The 12,676-nt window shown below is 38.7% G+C and overlaps 1 long non-coding RNA gene across 2 annotated transcripts; it reads right to left on the bottom strand.

Moving 5' to 3' along the window:
• Positions 1–1,199: 1,199 nt before the first annotated feature.
• On the bottom strand, positions 1,200–9,250 carry LOC137047799 (uncharacterized). 2 transcript variants are annotated; one of them, XR_010899246.1, is made up of 5 exons: positions 9,234–9,250; positions 7,503–7,649; positions 7,313–7,432; positions 3,061–3,137; positions 1,200–2,838 (listed from the first exon to the last, which is right to left on the bottom strand). It is a non-coding gene; the product is annotated as an uncharacterized lncRNA (long non-coding RNA). The 2 variants fall into 2 exon arrangements; XR_010899245.1 differs by lacking the exon at positions 9,234–9,250 and adding an exon at positions 7,942–9,014.
• Positions 9,251–12,676: the final 3,426 nt, after the last annotated feature.

Consider the following 12,676-nt stretch of genomic DNA (forward strand, 5'->3'; position numbering starts at 1 on the left):
TATTACCATATATGTAAGTTATTTATAAAGCCGAAAAAGAAAGGAATTCTCGGATGAATTCATCCTGAATAATTCAGTCTAAAATTGTTAATCCCATACAAGGTTGTGGCAGGTTTCTCCTCTGTTCTAATGAATACTTTATCATCATCCCAAGCTTCAAACTGGAAAGATTGAACAAATAAGGACAAGCTTCAAATGTGCAATTAACACACAATCACCAATTGGCAAAACTTATGCAATTTTCTATATTTTTAAACAGAAGTAATTATACAGAACATACTTTATCCAGAAAATACTACAGGTCAAATGTGTTTCTTTAGCTATAACCTAATTCCAATTTAAAAATGGAATCTTATTATAAAGTGTTACCATTTCATATTAAAGCAGCACACTCTAAACAAAAATGGTGCTATATTGCACTAAAAATGGTTCTTTGGCTCGTAATCATAGGGGAACCTTTTTCAGTGCTATATAGCACCTATCTTTAAAGGTGCTATATAGCACCTTTGTCAAATGGTGCTATATAGAACCATTAGGGGTGCCATATAGCACCAGGAGTGGTTCTTTGGTTCATAATCAGAAGAACCTTTTTCGGTGCTATATAGCACCTATCTTTAAAGGTGCTATATAGCACCTTTGTCAAATGGTGCTATATAGAACCATTAGGGGTGCCATATAGCACCAGGAGTGGTTCTTTGGTTCATAATCAGAAGAACATTTTTCGGTGCTATATAGCACCTATTCATCAAGTAGCTTTCTAGCACATTTGTCAAATTAGAGGTGCCATATATTGTTTTTTTTTATATATATAGTTTTTTTTAGATAGTAGGGTCCATTATCATGTCAGATACGCTTCTGATGTCAATAAGCTTCTTAATTACAACTTTTACTTAAAAGGTAAATGATAATTCTTACCAAATTGTGGTTTTAAAGATTTAAAATACTGTATTAAATGCTTTCTGAGAAACAAAGTAAATTACACTTTCAAAACCATTTAATTGATTAATCTTAGTAGCAAATAAAATCAGTGCTGACAAGTCAGGGACTATACATAAACATTACAATATACCTACACACATAAAAAATGCAACACACTTGAAATATGTACATTTTTGAAAAAGAGACCTGTTTTGTTTTTTACAAACATTTTTTATTTGGAAAATTTTGAGAGTTTGTAACAGATTAATGAGTGAGTGGAATTGCTCAAAAACTTTAATACAATCACATGCAAACTGAAAAAAATAAATACAAAACTGGAACACTGGAAGAAAGCGAGAGAGAATATAGAACCCTAAGGCCGGAGACACACTGCAAGCGTGGCGTTTCTGCTGCATGTCAGCCGCGGGGCGGCTGCCTGGCGTTTTCTCTGTCTTTGCACACTAGAAGCGTGTCTGACGCGGCGCTGCTGCTGCTGGGAAGCCCTATTCTTCAGGTTAAATATAAATATATTGCCTATTGATACAGCAAAGACAACGTCAGAAGTAGCCTTTTGACCATACATATGGTATTGACGGCAAAATAGGCTACAGAATATTTCGTTCTGTATTGACAGGTTTAATATTTCAAAATCGATAATTATGTTGTTTTTTATTATTACAAGTAGGCCTATATCTGCATTTATGTTAACCTAAAGACTTTCAAACATGAAAATGTCATTTATTAATATGTATTCGTGTCAAAATGGCATATAAACATCTTTTCCTATGCTATTTTGCCTAGAAACGCTTCCAACACGCTCGCATGTCGCGTGAAAAATAGACGTCTTTTCTATTTGAAGCATGCACGCGTTTTCCGTTTTCCGCGCGGCTCGGACCGCGCGTGAGCCGCGCGGCTGACGCAGGCAGTATGCAAGCGCTAACCGGTTAACACGGGAGCCGAAATAAAAACGGACACACCACGCAGCCGAGACGCTCACGGCATGCTTGCAGTGTGTCCCCGGCCTAAAGTCTACTCAAAGACAGTAGTTGTACACCCTTCTACAGGTATTATAGACCTCTTATGATTACTTTTCACCATTTGAATTCATTCTACATACAGATGTATGATACATACACTCATGCATTCATATTAACTAATTTCTAATAGCTTATTATATACAATAAAACTGCTTATACAACCATTTGCAATCAGAGTTAAAGGGTTAGTTCACCGAAAAATGAAAATTCTGTCATTAATTACTTACCCTAATGTTGTTCGTTTCCCAGTCTTCACCTGTCCAATTTTGGTGAGCTTGTGCAAATTGTACCCTCTTTTTCCTATTTGTAGTGGAAATGGGTGGTACCCGGTGGGGTCTTCTGCTGTTGTAGCCCATCCGCCTCAAGGTTGTGCGTGTTGTGGCTTCACAAATGCTTTGCGGCATACCTTATTTGTAACAAGTGGCTTTTTCAGTCAAAGTTGCTCTTCTATCAGCTTGAATCAATTTTTGGGTGAACTAACCCTTTAAGCTTTCAAGCCATTTGCAAGTCCTTCAGGATTTTAAAAACAATACATATACTGGAACTAAAACTGGAAAAAAGAGAGAATATATCACTTAAATCTTGTCACAGATTGAACTTTACACATCTTTTATGGTGACAGGAAGTCCGGCTCCATCCTTTTATTTTAAAACGACAGTCAAAAAAGGTCAGTGTATTTTTGATTCCTGTAGAATACTGGACTCCAAACACAACACACAAGAGTAGGCCCCAGTGCCATTGAGATCTCCTCACTCTCCTCAGTGATTACCTGGCCATCCAAAGTGAGTAAAATGTGGTCATACTGCAGGGGATGACCCTCCCTGCAGCCTTTAAGCACCATTTTAGGTGCTAGGATGTCAGAAGGGCTGGTCTGAGCATGGCCCTGGAGGAGAGGAAATAATAGCATTAACCATCTTCTCATATTTATTTCTATATTGAATGTAATTGTCTCTTCAATTTAACAAGATAGTTTGAAGAGACCAACAAACAAAAAAACTAATGTTTGAATTAAAATAATTTGCATAATAAAATGCGAGTGTAAGTAATAAGGGTAGTGCTTTGATTAGATTGTGCTTTACACACTAGTAAACTGTTCAAGGCTCACCTCAACTTCAAACAGCAACCTCGGGTCATCCTTCAACAGTGCAGGCAAGAGCAAAATAGCTGGTTCCAACTGTAGGCCTTTAAACAAAATAACATCATTAGATTAACATAACATGGGGGATGCTTTTAGCCAATACTTTTTTTGTTTGTTTTAACCTTCATTACTGTTTAATGCCCAAGGTATATTTTGTTTTTTATATGTACGCTTAGGCGAACGCACAGCCATTCAAAGTATACTTAATTTGACTAGTACAAATACACAGGCATTCATCACATGCACATTGGGACAAGTTGCAATACCCCTCTTTGCCTGCAGGGAACAAAGGAGGACAGACATGGGAGGTAAGTGAAACAAGTCTTTTTTGCAACGATAGGAGAACAAATCGGGAATGCAACACAAGCATGGATGAATGTCAGGTGACACAGTGTTCTCTGTGCAGGTGGTGTGCGATGTAGATGACTGGTTAGTAGGAGAACCAAGCAGACAACACAAGAAAAATAAGACAGATGACAGGTCAGGAACAAAAGGTAGGTTTCTCAGGTGAGTATAAAAGTATATAATATAATTTTGCACTCTAGTGCAAAACCAGGCCTGGTCTGTGATGCTTCTCTTTGTCGAAACCAGAGAATATGGTGGAGTGGAGAGAGCGCAAGTAGGGTATGCTAATGAGTGATAACGATGGTGATAATGAGGAGTGAGTGTAGATGTGGAACAAGAGGAATGCTGGGGTTGTTTGAGGGCGTCTGCATCCTGGACTCATTATGGTTCATCAGAGCAGGTTGTCTCAAGGATGGTACAGGAAGACCGGTTGATTTGGAGACCAGGGCGCAGTTGGCAGTTCAGGTGGTTCAGGAAGCCATGGCGGTGCAGGTGGTTCAGGAAGCCATGGCAGTGCAGGGGGTTCTGGAAGATCATGGCGGTGCGATGCAGGTGGTTCAGGAAGCCATGGCAGTGCAGGGGGTTCTGGAAGATCATGGCGGTGCGATGCAGGTGGTTCAGGAAGCCATGGCAGTGCAGGCAGTTCAGGAAGCCATGGCAGTGCAGGTGGTTCAGGAAGATCATGGCGGTGCAGGTGGTTCTGGAAGCCATGGCAGTGCAGGCGGTTCTGGAAGCCATGGCAGTGCAGGTGGTTCAGGAAGCCATGGCAGTGCAGGGGGTTCTGGAAGATCATGGCGGGGCAGGCGGTTCAGGAAGTCATGACGGTGAAGGCGGTTCTGGAAGCCATGAAGGTGCAGGCAGTTCGGGATGTCAAGGCAGTGCAGGGGTTGGAGCCGATGTGTGTGTGGCCAAGACACATATGCTAGCTTTATATAGGCACAGAAATGTCCTCTGGGATGAGAGTAAACTCACTAACTAGAGTGGACTCATGGACTAGAGCCTCAAAGAAAAGCTTAACTCCAAATCTTCCAGAGTCGCGGCCAAAGCCGATTTGAAAGACCGCCGTTCGCCAGCTTCTTTGTTTACAAGTTGCATGCGGAACCTACACAAGACCGCAAATCTGCTGGAGTGCCGTCATTATGTTAAGCCCGCCCACCAACTTTAAACACAATGGCCCTCATTTATCAATCTTGCGTAGAATCTGGTGTATATGTTGGCGTAAGATTATGCTTACACTCCTCTCACCGCCTGATTTATGAAACTGTGCGCACCTCTGCAATTCAGGTGTACGCAATACTTGCCCTTGATAAATGCGGCGGCTGAAAACGATCGTCATTAGAATAACACGCCCCTAAATATTCAAGTCTCCGCCTCTCCCACGCCCTCATTTTACGTCATGGACAAACAGAAGACGGCAAAGAAGCGAAACTTCTCCGACGTGGAGATCGGGTGCGCTCAATCATCTCACTACTCCACTAGTCAGGGCACTGATTAGGACATAAGTCAATGGGCTGACTCCCTGATCAGTGCCCTGACTACTGAGCTAGTGAGATGATTGAGCCGCGCCCATCGAGACCATCACCAGGGAAGTGAAAAAAAAAAAAAATGAAATTGTTTTATTTGGGAGTTTAAAGAGTGGGATTAAAGGCACCTACAAAAACAAAATATGGACCCAAATTACGAGTACTCTTAATAGTGTGGAGGTTGATAAGTGCACTCCAGCAGTTTAAATAGATGTTTGGATGATAAATTACCATCACAATGCATTATTTTACAGCACGTTTTGAAACAATTAGCATTTAATTTCGTATTACGGCACATGTATTGGGGTGTACAATAGTGATGATGATGTGATGTGGAGTACTACCATTCATTCACATTAATAATTACATGACAATTTGTAAGATTCTTATTATTATTATTATGATTATTATTCTTAATGACGCTTGTTATTCAGAAGAAGAATGTCGTTTTTATTGATTTTATTATTATTTAAAAGAAGAAGATCATTTTTATTATTTTGTCAGTCTGAATCATTGTAGTCCCAGTCCGTGCGCAGCTGCCGGGCCAGGCGGGCCTGAAACGTCAGATAAAGCGCACATGCAGGCTCGCGACTGGAGGAATACATATGCCTACAAATTTGGTAAACGCTTTGGTAAAGTCACACAAATTAAACATTGACGTTCATGTTGCACAAAAATAAACACTGAATGTTGTTGTTGTGGTTTTTAACAGTGGGTCATATAGCATATCTTGTCAGTGCGTTTTGTGGTGTTAGGAATTGTTTTCTGCGCATTTTTCCACTAACTCAAACGTGCGTACACCACCTCCTTAGCTGGCGTAGGATTTGAGCGTGCCGTACGCCAACGTCCATATTGATAAATCTCAAAGTCACCGTGGGTTTGGGTGTACGCAAGGTGTACGCTGGAAATTTGGTGTACGCACTTTTGATAAATGAGGGCCAATGTGATTGGCCTGACCAGAGTTTATTTTTTCCAGTTCACAATTTTATGAGTTAATAGACCACACTCGCTGCAAATTAGATTTGCTGCTGCAAGGGTGCGTCTACTTCAAGGCTACTGTTAAACAGCATTTAGGAAGAAACTGTGTGTTTGCACATTGCGATTGCCAGTTCATCTGGTATTGCCAGTCTATCTGCCTTAACTGTCTGTACCCATTTAAAATGATAGGCAACCACTGCATTTTAATCACAATCCCAACAAAGATGTTAAAATTAGGTTGTATAATTTTTCTCTTTTGAAGCAAAAACAGAATGTTCAGACTTTAGCTTTGAGAAATGATGCTACATAAAACTTCATAACAGGTCCAGAAAAGAAACTGCATGTTAATTTTCAAGTCAATCCGGGGTGCGTTTCCCCATCGTTAGCCAACTATGGTCGCAAGTTCCGTTGTTACCGACATCGTTCATTGGAACGATGGTGTCGGAAAACACCAAATCGTTGAACTTTCGCAAACTGCATCGTAAACTTGTGTTGTTGGAACGACAGCTCTAGACCTTTGGTTAGAAGCATAGTTTCTTGTTTGCATGACGTGGACTTAAAAGGATACTTTACCGCTTTTTTCACATTAAACTATGTTATTCCCTTAACTAAGACGAGTTGACGCATAACTCTCTCGTCGGAGTGCGTGCACTTAATCTCTCTGACTCGCGCTGACGATCTGATAGCATTTAGCTTAGCCCACTAAGCCCAGTTCATTCACTATGGTACCAAACAGAGATCAAGTTAGAAGCCACCAAACACCTCCACGGTTTCCCTATTTAAATACAGTTACACGAATAGCTGAACGATCAAGTATGGTGACACAAAATAAAATGTGGTGCTTTTCTAAGCCGATTAAAAAGGAGAACTATAATGTATGGCGGAATAGCACTAAGTACTCAGCGCAGTAAAAAGTCCCAGGTCAAACATCCTACCTTTCATCTCCCCCTCCCCCCATTGCCAGAAATGAGAGGGAGAGGGGGTGATGTGAGGGACAATGTTTCAGCCGGGACTTTTTTCGAATACATACAAATGTCCTTTATGTATTATGTATATGTATAAGGCCATATTAAATGACCTTTTTTGAAGAGTACGCATGTGCGGACGCGCTCTAGTACGTAAGAAAGAGCCTTTGATTGAATCAGGAAATGAAGCAAAATAACTGAGAAAAATAAGAATTAGGCCTCAGGTGCCATGTCCATAATGTATAGCAAAAGATCTAGCATGAATTCTATCTCAAAATAATTAATTAAAAGCAGTTATTACTCCACCACCTGCGTTACTTCGTTATACGGGAAATGCACTCCAGACCAACAGAACTGTAGGTAGAGCCAATTTCTTGTTTTGTTGAATTATAGCACCACCCTTATTACCTTTTTTTAGCCTGCCATCTTCACAGTCGTCAATCTTTCGCCTGAACTTGTCCTTAAGGGGACTCCGTGAAACTTGAAGGTCTCTGTGCCATTACAGAGAGCGGTGTAAGAATTTGTTGGCTAAAGTAAAAAAAGACATATTAAAAAATAGTCATACATAAGGAGGCAATCAACACACTACTGTACTTACCATTTTCACCAGTCTGAAACGAGTCTCCTCTGTGCTATGGTTGGACACAAACATTTTCCACACCATCCTTTCTTTGGGGAGCTCTATGTTTGGTTGAAGCTTCTCTAGATGTCCCCTAATACTTTGTTCATCTTCTCCTGCATCAACCTATAGGGGTATTGAAATTGGTACAAATGTGGGTACAAATACAAAACACACTTACACAGGAATCTATAAAGATTAATAAAATTTGTCTTAGATGAACAGACACCAAAGTTCTGCTGCTACACCAAATGTGAATTGAGAAAGTTTGTTTGACAGCCACCATTTAAATGTTTATACTTTAAAAAACAACTTTGAGTAGAAATATGTCATTTGTTTAGCAAATATTTTAACTTTATTATTATTTTAAAAAATCCTTGTGTAATTTAAGAGTTTGTACAAATCTGTTCAATTTTACCTTCAATATTATAGTAGGCTTCAACTGACTCCCATAGTTTACAGCATCAGTTAAGAGATGTGTATCCTATTCCTTGAGAAAATTTGCCATGCATGTGGCATACCTGTTATGTAGCCAAAAATAATCGATATTGAACCAAGCTGTTCTTGTGACAATTTATTTAATTTAACTCTTAATTTTTTTTAAATGACATAAACTAAATAGTTTTTCAGTTATCACAACTGTTATAACAGAAACACTGGCACTGGTTATTCAATAAACAGATATTACTGTTAACATTACTAAACTCTGCTCAAAAGAAATGTAATTACAAATTGATCCATATCGTGATGTGTATCGTATCGTGACATTGATGATGCACAGCCTTAACTGAAAATGATCTTCAAACCAATTCATTAACAGTTACATGCAAATATTCATGACATGAAATTGGCCAATGTTAATAATTAAGCTAATGATAAATAGCCTAAATAAATAGAGCTGGAACGTTAAAGAATTTGTTGTTTGCTTCCATTCCAGTTACATTTGCATAGAAGTCTTTGACGTAACCTTACACTATGTAATGTTACACCTCTTGCATGTAAGATTAAATACATTATTTGAGCTTTAAACGGTTAACATAAGTATGCTTACATTATAATTTTAACTTAATAGTTAAGAAGTTGTGCATATGTTATTTTTATTTCATATTCACTAACGTTACTAGACACAGTATCCATGGGAACGGTGCAGCTAACGTTATATAAAGCCCACCTCTAGGACCGTGGCTGTCATCTCTATCAGCGATTCAAAAAAAAAAAAAAAGATTAAATAGTTGGTCACGAAACGAACGACCACGTTATCCTTAATTATTACTTAACGTTACACTTCAGTGTTAGTTAAGCAACAAATATCCCTAACCGTATCTCCTTAACGTTAACTTAAACCCCCCTCTGTCTCTCGAGCTTTGTCGGTTGACGTTACACCAAAGGCGTTTCAGTGTATTTGGTTGAAATAACTTAACGTTAACGTTACTAAAACGTTACTGCTGCAACTCTGGCTCGAGTGTAAGAAATTATTATCCTTTTTCTTTTTGAGCGTCAATAGGATGTTATTCGCTTTGTTTATTGCGAAAAAAAAATCCTTAAGTTAACTAAGTTAAATTAGTCAACACAGTTGGTCAGGCTCCACACAGTCGGCTAACATTACTCAAAACACGGTACAACATTTTAAAATACCAACAAAATGTCCCCCTAACAAGGAACTCAACTTTAATAGCATATTTATGTGACAGTTGGAGGTATGACACTCACCTGGGCAAGATTCTTTCTCCTCAGTCTCTCTTCATAACGACGACGCCGGCTCCAAAGGTCCAACGAGCAACGACACAATGACCCAGTTTCTCGAGTAGGACCGCTCGCGCACAAACAGCGTACATCTGATTGGCGCGTTTATATCTTATATATATATATATATATATATATATATATATATATATATATATATATATATATATATATATATATAATATACGGACATCATAATATGTTATTAAAGCTAGACTACACAAATGAACAAAACATAAAATTAAAATAAAGTAAATTAGGTATAAAATATTATACTTAAATAAAATATAACTAAGATAACTTTGTTTTGGCGCTGTAAATAACATTTTATAGTGGTGTGATAAAGTGAAATCAGTTTTTCAGCGGAGAATTTTTTTTTCCAAGAGGTTTTTTTATAATTTTTATTTATAATGTATTGGCTATTAATAAGCGATGTATGGGTGATGATTTGAAAATGGTTCAAGTGTGGATTTGATTTGGTAGCTGCCTACTGTTATAATTTGTGTGTATTGAATATCTATTGTGTTTTAATTTTAAAAAGTTGGGAAGGCCCCATATTCATTAGCTTAATTTTTAATACCAATGGCAAAAAGCTGTTTTGAATCACTTTGCTGGGGTCAAAAAGTGTTTGAGGGCTCAAATATATTTGATTTGGGGGCCTTTATGGGCCAAAAATGTTGAGAACCATGTTAACTTCATGTGAATATTATTATTTTATTTAATGTTGTTTTGTAATCAATTCCCCAACTAAATTAAGAAACTCAAAGAGAGACAGAACCTAGAGGGGCTTTTTTTTTTTTATGACAGTGGTGCTATATAGCACCTTAACCACCCCAAAGAACCACTGAAGAACCGCTGAAGAACCACACAGGGGCTTTACAGGTTCTTTATATGGTATTGGTGCTATATAGCACCTTATCCACCCTAAAGAACCGCTGAAGAACCACTGAAGAACCTTTTTTTTTTAGAGTGCACTAGGTAACTTTTCAACCTTCATAATATATTTTTTAAGACTCTTGTGATGATAAATCGACTTACAATAGGTTGAATGACACATCTGCCATAGCCTGATGGGGTCTGTATCATTTTTAATCGTACTTTTAAACTTCGGGTTTCGGGTAGTAACCCGAGAACAAAAAGAACTACAAAATTCGACTGCTTTACGGCATATACGTCACTTCCACCAACACCCATACTTCCTTAAATTCGGACGTGCGAGCCCAACTTTGTTCGTCAGATAATATAGTCATGTCCGAAGCAGCACAGACACATAAGAAAGAAAAGGTTTTGTTGGAGGAACGCAATAAGAGGAAACGAAAAAGTGATGGGATTAAAGGCAGGACGAGGATCAACATGTGACCAGCGTTTGCTCGTCAACGTGAGCTGAAGGAGGCGTGCCCGACCGATGCTGTCCTGCTTGTTACGGTGAGCTACCACTCAAACATTGAACTGAAGTATCATACAGATTCTGTAAAACGGTAACCAATAGACTACTATAATGACGCTGGCTTGTAAACGTGAGCATCGTGATTATTTGGCGTTTGAAAAAAATAAAACCCATGAAATTATATTCATATGACATGCTGAAGCATATGCCACTGACTGTAACGTTACCTGGGATGAAGACATTTCACACGCGACGCCAGAAGAACTCGAACTCCTCTTGCAGTGTTCAGGGGACCTGTTAGCGCTGCACCGACCCGCGGCGCCACTTTTATGAAGTTATTTGGCCCGCACCGCACCACTGTATATATTTTTACAACCCGCCGCGCACCCGCGAACCATTAAATAGACATACGGGGTCCGCGGGTTATGAGACGAGCCACGCATCACTAGTTCAGGGCTATCAGGGTTGTCATGTCAACAAATGCACGCGCGATGGCATCCCCTGTTGTAGGATGACAGATCTTACGACAGTAGTTGAGGACATTATTTTTTCCAAACTGTAGGGGGACCCCGAGAGCAAAAGTAGCCAAGTGCGGCTTTAATACAAAAAGTCATGCTTTTTACAACACTATCTAATTAATATAACAAAATATGTATTGAAATCGAATGTGTTTCTTATTTGTTTATATTTCTGTCGGCTGCATTTGGGTCGGACTTGCGTGTGTTTTTGTCTATTAAAATTAGCTTGTCAATTTACACAAATTTCCATGATCGATCAATCTTCTTTAAATTTACGATCAATGAATCGATTCATCGTTAGTGTATCTCGATTCATGTATTAAAATGTATCTATCACGGTATATGTCATTATCACGGTATTGAAATAAGTTGCCAAAAAAAAAAGTGTTGTCAAACTATAATAGGTTTAACAGTTTTAAGTTTTAATAACTGACAAAAATAGCCAACCATTTTAATCCAAAATTGATAAAAGTGCAAAAGAATTATAAAGAATAGGTTACACTTTACAAGGTCTCATTAGTTAAAGGTGTCATGAACTGACTTTAAAAAAAAAAAAATTATACTGTTGTCTGAGGTCAACTTATATGATGTTTGTGTGGTTTTTACATTAAAAAAAACATCATAACTAATAAGTAATAGGCTATTTTCTACACTGGTTTTGAGGCTCTCTCCTGAACGCTTGGTTTTGATGGGTGTGCCGCACTGAAGACTTGGAATTAACGCCCATGCCTAGGATGGGATAAGATTGGCATATTTAATGAGTTTCTGCTTCTGAGGGAGGGATTGTTTTTGAAAGCGGCAACCAGAATTATGGATATATGCGCAAACTGCACACACTGCCGTCAGGCTTACGTTTTGGTAGCCCGTCTGGAAAACACATAGCCCCGGAACATTGGGCTTTGCAATATACCAAAAATAAACCAACAAATAAAGGATTCTCCAGCCTGTGACAGTAGGTTAAGTTAGACATAAAATCAAAACAATCTGTAACATTGCGATACAATCACATATAAAAAAACATGTTTTACTCACAGAAGTGTACCATTCCTGTTGGATCCAATATAGGAGGCACAGCAAATCCAGTATCGACCTGTGTTTTATCTACAAATGATTCCTCAGTGAAATAAAGCAAACAAGGCACAGCAATATCTTGCTATCTTCTGCATGTTTATTGCAATCGCGATCTGTTTTAGCTCCATGAATCTTACAGAAGGCGGGGCTACAAAAGCAGGCGTACAAATTTATCTGTTGAGGCGGCGTTTCACAGTTCTATTACGTCATTGATCAATATATATTTGAGAGCTCTTGTTCTCTAAGCCTGGTGTCAATAAAAGCTTTTCTTTGACAGGCACGGAAGTGTTCAGCTCCGACACTGATATTCTTATATCACGATGAACTTTTATAAATCAAAGGCTCAATGGAATGTTGATTGCTGTCAGAGAATGTGAATGTGCATTTTCATTTGGCGCGTCTTCTTCACTCATCCCGTCTTTTAAGTGCACACG

This window comes from Pseudorasbora parva, chromosome 19 (assembly GCF_024679245.1).
Source record: "Pseudorasbora parva isolate DD20220531a chromosome 19, ASM2467924v1, whole genome shotgun sequence".
Classification (NCBI taxonomy): Eukaryota; Metazoa; Chordata; class Actinopteri; order Cypriniformes; family Gobionidae; genus Pseudorasbora; species Pseudorasbora parva.